The sequence below is a fragment of the Watersipora subatra genome, chromosome 3, assembly GCF_963576615.1.
Source record: "Watersipora subatra chromosome 3, tzWatSuba1.1, whole genome shotgun sequence".
Taxonomy (NCBI): domain Eukaryota; kingdom Metazoa; phylum Bryozoa; class Gymnolaemata; order Cheilostomatida; family Watersiporidae; genus Watersipora; species Watersipora subatra.
The window spans coordinates 43,948-55,132 of NC_088710.1; the positions used below are offsets into that span (position 1 = coordinate 43,948).

Here is an 11,185-nt window from a genome sequence, read left to right on the forward strand (position 1 = left end):
TACCTCAAACTTGTCAAAGATCTTCTAATAAATATGCATCAAGAAACCGAGAAATATCTTTACCAGTTGATATCCATTGCTTGCAGTTGACCTGCGATGATATAGCCTGTGTCCTTCTTTGCAATTTGTTTGCATTTTCAATATTTATTTCATTTTGAAGTTGAAGACATATTTTTATTTTATATCTATATTTAGCAATCTTGCATAAAAGCTCATTGCATTCACTGATATGTTTGCTACAGTTTGCAGCCAAAACTAGCTTTTTATGTGCAATAGAAGTGGAGTTATGAGCATCGATCCATTGTAAGCCGTGTTAAGATAGCCGCAAAATGCTATTAAATAACATGCTATAAATCTGCATATTTATAAGTTATACAACAATAATCTATCAAATGATACAAATATATAAATATATATTCATGAACAAGTGACATAAACAAACCACACTTATATTACATGCAGAAACAAATTTGCACGTTTTTAAAACACAAAATGTTTTCATCATTCGCTCGGATAGCTGCGTTCTGATTGTTGCTTTCGATGGAATGAACATCTTGTAGTTGTCCAATACCTTTCACAATATCTTCTGATTTTAATTCTTCTTCTGCACTGCTGAACCAGTCGATATTAGCATCCAAACAATTTTTCGGCCGAGTAAAACTTTCACGTGCTGCATTTAGCACTGATGCAGTGCTAAAAGTTTGTTCACTAAACGTATAACCTTTGGTCCGAAATTTGCGAACCGGTTTTTATATGCATGTCCTTCAAAGTATTAAGGACCGCGTTAAACAAGGAACTACTATTAGCCAGAGATAGTCAGTAGTTATTTCTATGGCGTTGCTTTCCAAGTTCCATCTACTATCATAAATTTAAGCCGTTTTTTTATATATATGTAGGCTAATTCAAAATAGAAAGACCGCGTTATGCAAAGATTCACTACTTGCCTGAGACCGTTATTGATTATTGCTATGGAGTTGCTTTCAAAGTTTTAACGAAAACAACGAAAAGCTTTGGAATTGGACAACGACAGAATTAACTGTTATTGATATAAACGATGCATTATTAATACGATTTTGTGTACACTTTTCTACTGATCAGTTGATAATATTGGCTCAGAAAAATCAAATAATGTCAGAGTGGCTGTCAAATGGAAGTGGCGTTCAATTGGAGAGTGTCTGTCTATTTTTCAACCTTTCTCTCAGGGTGGCGGTCAAATAAAGGTGGCGTTCAATTAGAGGTTTTACGGCATATACAATATATAATTATATATAATAACTGTGCTACTTGACGTTGCCCGGGTAATAAAAAAGTCTTTGAAAAAAAATTGATTTGTATTTAACATAAAACAACATTTGCTATTCTAACTTTCAAACTACATTTCATGAGAGAAGTGTTTTGTGTAGTTGAAATAAATTAAGAGAGAAAATAAAAACAATGGTAAAGTTTTTTAAACTTTGTCAAACAACTGTAACTTTCAAACTTCATATCATGAGAAAAAGGTTTTGTGCAGGACAGCTACATTAAAAATAAATAAAAACAACTGTAAAGGTTTACAAACAACTGTAAGTATGAAATTTCATAACTTGAAAAAAGTGTTTCGGTGAAATAAATTAGAAAGCAAAATAAAAGTTTAAAAGTTGCATGCCAATTTTCGCGTGGCAGTGTTGGCATGCGAATATATCGTAGGCCAGGATTGGCAAAGTTTTTTCTCAAAGAGCCAAATTTTGAAGTTGTGAGATTTTTGGGAGCCGCATAATATGTGTATTACAGTATAACATTTCATACTGATAATACAAGTTTGATAGTTGTATTGTAATTAAATTTATTTATTAGAATACTTTTACAATAGCATAGAATAATGTTGAAGTGAGCCTGAAGAGCTTTGTTTAAGTTAAAATTGAGTGAGATAATCCGGCTCTCTACTGCAGCGTACTATTCTTAGGAGCTGAGATACATGGAATTGTTTATGACTGCTCATTATCTCTTGGTAATCTGGCTCTCTACTGCAGCACACTATTCTTAGGAGCTGAGATACATGGAATTGTTTATGACTGCTCATTATCTCTTGGTAATCTGGCTCTCTACTGCAGCACACTATTCTTAGGAGCTGAGATACATGGAATTGTTTATGACTGCTCATTATCTCTTGGTAATCCGGCTCTCTACTGCAGCGTACTATTCTTAGGAGCTGAGATACATGGAATTGTTTATGACTGCTCATTATCTCTTGGTAATCTGGCTCTCTACTGCAGCGTGCTATTCTTAGGAGCTGAGATACATGGAATTGTTTATGGCTGCTCATTATCTCTTGGTAATCCGGCTCTCTACTGCAGCGTACTATTCTTAGGAGCTGAGATACATGGAATTGTTTATGACTGCTCATTATCTCTTGGTAATCCGGCTCTCTACTGCAGCGTACTATTCTTAGGAGCTGAGATACATGGATTTGTTTATGGCTGCTCATTATCTCTTGGTAATCCGGCTCTCTACTGCAGCATGCTATTCTTAGGAGCTGAGATACATGGAATTGTTTATGACTGCTCATTATCTCTTGGTAATCCGGCTCTCTACTGCAGCATGCTATTCTTAGGAGCTGAGATACATGGATTTGTTTATGGCTGCTCATTATCTCTTGGTAATCCGGCTCTCTACTGCAGCATGCTATTCTTAGGAGCTGAGATACATGGAATTGTTTATGACTGCTCATTATCTCTTGGTAATCCGGCTCTCTACTGCAGCATGCTATTCTTAGGAGCTGAGATACATGGAATTGTTTATGACTGCTCATTATCTCTTGGTAATCTGGCTCTCTACTGCAGCACACTATTCTTAGGAGCTGAGATACATGGAATTGTTTATGACTGCTCATTATCTCTTGGTAATCTGGCTCTCTACTGCAGCACACTATTCTTAGGAGCTGAGATACATGGAATTGTTTATGACTGCTCATTATCTCTTGGTAATCCGGCTCTCTACTGCAGCACACTATTCTTAGGAGCTGAGATACATGGAATTGTTTATGACTGCTCATTATCTCTTGGTAATCCGGCTCTCTACTGCAGCGTACTATTCTTAGGAGCTGAGATACATGGAATTGTTTATGGCTGCTCATTATCTCTTGGTAATCCGGCTCTCTACTGCAGCGTACTATTCTTAGGAGCTGAGATACATGGAATTGTTTATGACTGCTCATTATCTCTTGGTAATCCGGCTCTCTACTGCAGCATGCTATTCTTAGGAGCTGAGATACATGGATTTGTTTATGGCTGCTCATTATCTCTTGGTAATCCGGCTCTCTACTGCAGCATGCTATTCTTAGGAGCTGAGATACATGGAATTGTTTATGACTGCTCATTATCTCTTGGTAATCCGGCTCTCTACTGCAGCATGCTATTCTTAGGAGCTGAGATACATGGATTTGTTTATGACTGCTCATTATCTCTTGGTAATCTGGCTCTCTACTGCAGCATGCTATTCTTAGGAGCTGAGATACATGGATTTGTTTATGGCTGCTCATTATCTCTTGATAATCCGGCTCTCTACTGCAGCATGCTATTCTTAGGAGCTGAGATACATGGATTTGTTTATGACTGCTCATTATCTCTTGGTAATCTGGCTCTCTACTGCAGCATGCTATTCTTAGGAGCTGAGATACATGGATTTGTTTATGACTGCTCATTATCTCTTGGTAATCCGGCTCTCTACTGCAGCATGCTATTCTTAGGAGCTGAGATACATGGATTTGTTTATGACTGCTCATTATCTCTTGGTAATCTGGCTCTCTACTGCAGCATGCTATTCTTAGGAGCTGAGATACATGGATTTGTTTATGGCTGCTCATTATCTCTTGATAATCCGGCTCTCTACTGCAGCATGCTATTCTTAGGAGCTGAGATACATGGATTTGTTTATGACTGCTCATTATCTCTTGGTAATCTGGCTCTCTACTGCAGCATGCTATTCTTAGGAGCTGAGATACATGGATTTGTTTATGACTGCTCATTATCTCTTGGTAATCCGGCTCTCTACTGCAGCACACTATTCTTAGGAGCTGAGATACATGGAATTGTTTATGACTGCTCATTATCTCTTGGTAATCTGGCTCTCTACTGCAACATACTATTCTTAGGAGCTGACACAAGTGATCTTGAGTCAAAGTGGATCTCAACTTGCTCTTGATATTATTCATGTATGAAAACACTGATTCACATATATATGTTGCAGCAAACACAGTGTGCAACCATCTTTCTAGTTGAGCAAACTGGGGATATTCAGCCTTTGTTGAAGCTTTCAAGTAGAACCCTTCCTCAAGTTCATCTACATGTATATCTGTACCTTTGAGGATACACAACTCCAGTTGCAGAGATTAGACATTAACACTTTTCAGTGGCAGCTGAGTAACCCACTCTTCATTAGGCTTTGCCTTCTGAGGTGCTTTTATGAGGCGTATGATGTGTTTCAAAGATTGAAACTGACTGAATCGATTGTTAAACTCTTGTTGCAGCTTTTCTATAAAGTGAGTGTAATCAGCTGTACAAGAGGCCATTTCTTAATCTTCATCTAAAAATGCTTTTAGAGTAGGAAAGTAAAGCATGTCACCTTGCACATCCACCAGAAACAACTCCAACTTATGAGAGATGGCCTGAACAGCTGGTATTTTATCAACGATAGTCTTGTTCTTTCCTTGAAGCTTGAGGTTTAGGTCATTCAAATGGCCACAGATGTCGACAAGGAAAGCAAGGTCACTCTAATATCTTTAGAAGAGCTCATCATCTCTTGAAACTGTCTTGTATTCAGGCTTGTGCATGTATTTAAAAATGAGGTTAGCTCCTGACGGATACTTCACAACCTCGACAGAGCATTTCCCTTATTTAGACATCTAATGTTATTGTATGTTAGTAAATCTTCGCAAGTGGCATTGCTTTCTTTGAAAAACTTTCTTCAGTTTCTGTGTCTGAGAGCTGATTGACTTCTGAGGAAGTTGATCATCTTCATAGCCTTACACACTAGTTGTTGAAAGTGATCATTTAGTTTTCTGCATAAAACAGTTTGGTGGATGATGCAATGGTATGCTAACATTGATAGCATATCCTTCTTCAATCTGACTATGACATCTTGCTTTTTTCCAACCATGGCTGGTGCGCCATCTGTTGTTACAGATATGCATTTGTTGAGAGGTATCTTCATATTATCAAGTCCTTTAACGAGGGCATCATGGATCGCCTGGCCGGTGGTTTCTCCTTCTAATCCAACCAAATTAAGAAGCTCCTCATTTATCACTTCACCATCAAAGAATCTGTAACACAGGGTATAGAACTAAAGCATAATACTATGCCTTATAAAGAAACATGCTGATGGTTCATAAAGAAAGATGTAGTATAAATGTGTGGGTTGGTGATTTTGAAACAAGTATACATGTAAAATAGGTACATCCTTTTTCTACTTGGAGTTGTGTTCTCTCTTTACTGTTTCTTAAAATGCACTTGTATGACTTCAGCTTGCAAATACATGGTAAAAATGGCATTACCAGTTGTTAATGTACATACAGTAGCCTACATACCTTACAAAGATTGCTAATCGAACTAACATAACTGCATCCATAGTATCAGTAGATTCATCAATAGCGATTGATAAGTAATCTGCCTGGTCTATACGGGTTAGCCAAGTCATACTGAGATAATCATTAATGCTTTCAACTCCACCAGTAGCAGTTTTCCTAGGAAGTAGTATTGCCTTGACTTTACCAATCTCATCACGCTTTTCTGAGAAAAGTGTCTTTGACACTCGTAAAGAAGCTTCTGTAGCACGTTTATCAGCAGCTGTAAAAGAAACTAGCATATTTTATAAAAAACTTAGTGATTTTTTAAGTTTATCTAGCTTTAGATAAGCTACAGATCCCAGTGGAAATTTAGTAGTAAATTATCTGTGCTTCATCTCATGATGTCGTTTGATGTTCATCTTCTTGTTAGCGGAATTGCTTCCTGGCACAATAGACATTGCGGTTTGCCATGCCTAAAGATGAACGCATATTCCAGGGTTCACTCGTTTTGGAATTATCTTGTAGATTTTTTTTTAATCCGTTTATTTTGTGAGGCTCCTATTCTAACTCTAGAAATGGTTCATTTTGTTGAAGATCCCATTGCTACCCCTCCCCCACCCCGCTGCATTATGCAATTGACATGGTCAACTAAGACACAGCATCTTATATAAGCCAGCATTATGAAATCATGATGAAATTACTTCCTGATTAACATTTCTGGAGCATTCTAATTTTGTCATCTTTAGGTCAGCAACGGACGTTATTACATCGGTGAATCTACACGTGCATGATGCCATGAATTGTGACTCATGATGCATGCGTAGACTATATATAATGCAGTAATAATGCACTTTTAAATAAGCCTAATATGTCACAATGCATGTAGTTGTGTACAGTATATAATAGGGATATTTCTATATACGTTAAAAGAGTTTGAATTTTCAGAGTTGAAAGAGCCGCAACAAAATTTGCTCTAAAGTCGCACTTTGCCCAGTCCTGTCGTAGGCTATAGACGTAAATAGAGCAGTGTAGAAACCCATAGTCATATTCTAATGCAATCACTTCCTGGCAAAAGTCATCGTCATTAAAAATAATACTGAAATACTATGTTAACCTTAGTATAGGTATCTACAATGACTTTAGTGTATTTTGTGATTATGATCTGCAAGGTAATATAACATTACAATATACTACATGGAGAGTTCTTACCTCCGAGACAGACGTGTAACATAAACGCTGAATCTAACTTAAATGAATTTAGTTTACTTAACGCATACTTGAAGGAAGTTTTAGTATGTATTTTAGTAAACTTCAAACTTCTAACTAAAATTTTATCATTTATCCATTTGCGAATCGTTTTTATTATAGCGGATACCAGATATACTGGAAAACGGATACGGATAACTCGCCATGGCGAGTTGAACGAGGTATATCTTTTATTAACGTATATAATCAGTACACAAATCGCCAAATTTTAAGTTCGAGATAAATTATTGTTGATATCGTGAGGCGGAACAAATTTGCCCTAACGCAAAAAGACGAAGCATTGTGTTGCATATATATATACTCTGTACATACGCAGTGATGTAGAAAATAAACGGACTGCCCTGAAATTTTGACTTAACTTGCATAAATATCCTGTCAAAGTTGCTAGCCAATGCTTTGAAGTTGCACTTATTATCTATCAAAGTTGCTAGCCAATGCTTTGAAGTTGCACTTATTATCTATCAAAGTTGCTAGCCAATGCTTTGAAGTTGCACTTATTATCTATCAAAATGAAACTCTGAGTCTCCTCTATTCAAATATGTTATTTAAAACCCATTTGAATTAATTAACCACTCAAAATGCAACCTTGAGCTGCTTGCTAGTACAAAAACTTAAAACCAGGTCTTTTTCTGTAAAGTATTAAGTTTATTACAGTGAAAACTTATTAGGTTTGCTATAGTTAGCTGTGAACAAACGCTGCATAAATTGCAGCATTTTGCATTAGTTGCAGAAAACTGGCATTTCTCTAGACTATTTTAGTAACATATTTGGGTAGAAGAGCCTCTGAGTTTATGTATATATTAGTGATTTCGCATTCTCCTGATTCAGTAGTTTCCAGATCCTGGTGATGTTATCGAATTTGACTATTTTCAAAATTTATTGCGCTTCTGAGTTGGTGTGTAGTTGCGTAATAGCTCCTGTATTAGAAGTCAATTTTATGAGATAATAACACCTGTATTTCTCATTTCCCATTAATGACAATATAACGCTTGTAGTCATCTTGATAAGTTTTATAATATTACAAGGTGTTTTTGTGTGATGAGCTAGTCCTTTGATTTATCATATCTCAACTGCCTCTGCTTTTTTGCGAGGAGGCAACTCCTAAATTTGCTCTAATTTTAGAATAAATACTTTGGCACAAATAATCTAAATTATTCGATTTTACGACAGTCGACTCTCATAGAAACAGACTAATAGGGGTGGTGTGTTATCCGTTTTAAACACACCACTGTTAACTGTTTAGCTTGTTGTTTCATTAAACTGATGCACCCAAATAGAGGTGTACATCTATATATATAAGAAAAGCCACTTTACTAAAGCCAATATACATTGCACTATGTACTGTACTGTACTATACCATATATGGCATGAAATATTTTAACTCTGGGAAAAAATTCTAAGCTAAATTTTAAAAATTGTAATACAGGATAGACAACTTATGCAATGGCAAATTATTGGCGAAATGTTTTATTCACGCAAAGTATTGTAACCATTTTGTTTTACTGATTAATAAATGATTCACTCATTCAAATCATTATGTGGTCTAACATATCTATAAATCATGTAAAATTATATTTAATCATCATGAGAATTCAATAGCATGCAAATGATATGATTGAAAAACATACACATTTCACTCTAGCCAGTGATTTACATAAATAGTTCCATAAAACAAGTGTTTCTTATGTTTAATAATTTTCTAAGTATTTACCACATAGCATAAAAAATCCTTTATCAATAGTTTGAATGTAACTGCACTTTGATCGCAGCTGCTATGGCCAACTTTGTCTGTCCTATCCAATATCTCGACTAACAGGATTGGTTTTAACGAGAGATGACTGTAGTAACACTTTATTAAAAATAAAATCACTTGTTATGGAAAACGTAGCGAGAAATGATAATACAGTGTGAGATTACCTCATTAGCTATAAGCTCAGTAAAAGGTTGTAATGGACACCGAACAACCATTATGTTAGGTTTGTAGAAAACTGAGCTCCCAGTATGGAAGGTTAACACCATCAAAAGTTGAATCTAAATATTATTCTCAATGTTGGTATGTGTATCATTCCAGCTATTGCTATTAAAATCTTGGAATTAAAAGTCCGCATACTGATGGATTTGAACTCAAGACCATTACAACCACAAGTTTCTTTTCCAGACACTCTTCCACTGAGCTACAATGGCATATTGATCACAGATGTTATCATATTCCCTATACAGTATGCACACGCTAATTATTGCAGTGTGTCCATGCATTACGATGCGGATTTTCATTTTGTTTTCTCAGTTCGTATTAATTGTATCATTACCGAATCATATTTTATTGTAATCGTAGCAAAACCGACTTAATTTAGCTATTACTTGTTAATCATTTCGCATATACACTAAACCCTTTTATAGTTGTTTCATTTTTTTTAATTTAATTGACCTGCACAAAACATTTTCCTCATGATGTGAGGTTTGAAAGTTACAGTTGTTTGACAAAGTTTGGAAACCTTTACAGTTGTTTTTATTTTCTTTTAAATTATTTCAACTACACAAAACACTTTTCTTGTGAAATGCAGCTTGAAAGTTAGAATGGCAAATGTTGTTATATGTTAAATACAAATCAATTTTCTGTGCAAAGACTTTTTTATTTCCTGGGCAACGCCGAGTAGTACAGCTAGTATATATACATGTATATGACTGAAGAGCCAAGGATAATTCCTTGTGCTCACCACTAGTTACCTGACTTTCTGGTTATGCTCCTTAGGTTGACCTGCAGGCAGCTGCTCGAGCACATCGAATCGGGCAAACTCGACCCTTGAAGATCATACGGTTGGTCGCAAAGTCTACTGTAGAAGAAGTGATACTTGCTCGAGCGCAAGAGAAACTAAGGCTAACCCGGGCTGTTATGACAGCGGATAAAGGTGCTTGTTTCTTATTTAGCACTTCTTTTCTGTCGGCAGAGTAAAATCAATCAAGTTGGTTTTGCTGTTCACCGAATTTGGCTGTTTAAATGGAAATTCTTTTTACCAATTTTCTGTTCATACATCGGAACATGAAATGACAATACATGTATTTCGTTTTTGTGAATCATTTTTTAACTATGAATAAATTGTTTCTTATTTTCTACAACTATAGGTGTTACCGCAGGTTAATGCATATCTCTTTTTTTGACAGATCTTGAAGATTATCCGTCCAACCAGGCATCAAAAGATTTACAAAATATGCTGAAATATGGCTTGACATCACTTCTGTTCCCTGACACTAGAGATGATGAACTTAATATCAGAGAGCTACTAGGTGAATCAAAGAACTCAAGGTGGGTGATTGAGGGATTTCTTGCTGAGAATGGCCAAAAAGTCAGCAGTCAACAAATCGAAACAATCTACCAGTTTGAAGGTGAGCTGACATTCTGGCATTATTTGGTTGAATTGGTCATGTCATAGAGAGTGTTACATATTTGGGCAGTATGAGCTGGGTGCAATTAGGAGCTATTTGTATTTATCAGAATATACTAGAACTTTTACACCGTTAGTCTCATTCTTGAAGGCTTGTTCACGCCGTATTTCAGCGTTGATGCCGCAATACTTCGGTGATCGTCAATGATAACAATCTTCACACTATCACAAACCCATCCGCTTTTGCATCAGCAAATACTCCGTGGTGTAGTGTTTTCATTTTTTTTAATATTTATTTGAAGTAACTTTTTGTTTTCACATGCTTGAATCAAATACTAGTCTCCTAGCAAGTATCATGAAGAAAAATAAATGAACCATTCTATCCGCGACAGCGAATTACCATTGTCGATATGGTGCGAATTGTGCAAGCGGCCCATCGATGCTCGGCGAAATATCAAAAAGAATTGACAGCTGCAAATTTTCTTGACATATCCGCATTGCTTCATCGCTGCTATCAGTTTGCAGTGCACATAGTCGATGATGAATGGTGAAAAGACAACTCCTACATACGTACGTACCGACGTGTAGCGATACGATGCGGACCAGCTTTGACCCTCTGTAGTTTTAGTGGCTCCACTTTTCATTGTTTTTTGGTGTGATTTGATATCACAGCATTCTTGTAATCTATGATTTGAGCCTATACATGTAGACTACATCACTTTGTCTTTTGGTATGGTGCAAAATCTGTCTCAAGTGCATAATACATCAATTTTTCATGGTGAAATGTGCATTCTTTCCGTACGTCTAGTGTTAAATTCTGTCTGCCTGCACTATACATGTATAACACTATAACGTTGTGTTTCATTATATATCATTATGTCTATGTGTCAAATAATGCATTAATTTCATGTATTCAACGTGATAATCTCTTTCTGATCAGTGTGACATTCCGTCTGCACATTTTTGCAACATTCTATTCCTGATGGCAATCTGTCTG

General features: G+C 36.2%; 1 pseudogene; it reads left to right on the forward strand.

Annotated features, from left to right (window-relative positions):
- The window catches only part of LOC137392280 (chromodomain-helicase-DNA-binding protein 1-like), a 71,913-nt pseudogene that overhangs the window by 40,069 nt on the left and 20,659 nt on the right, over window positions 1-11,185 (forward strand).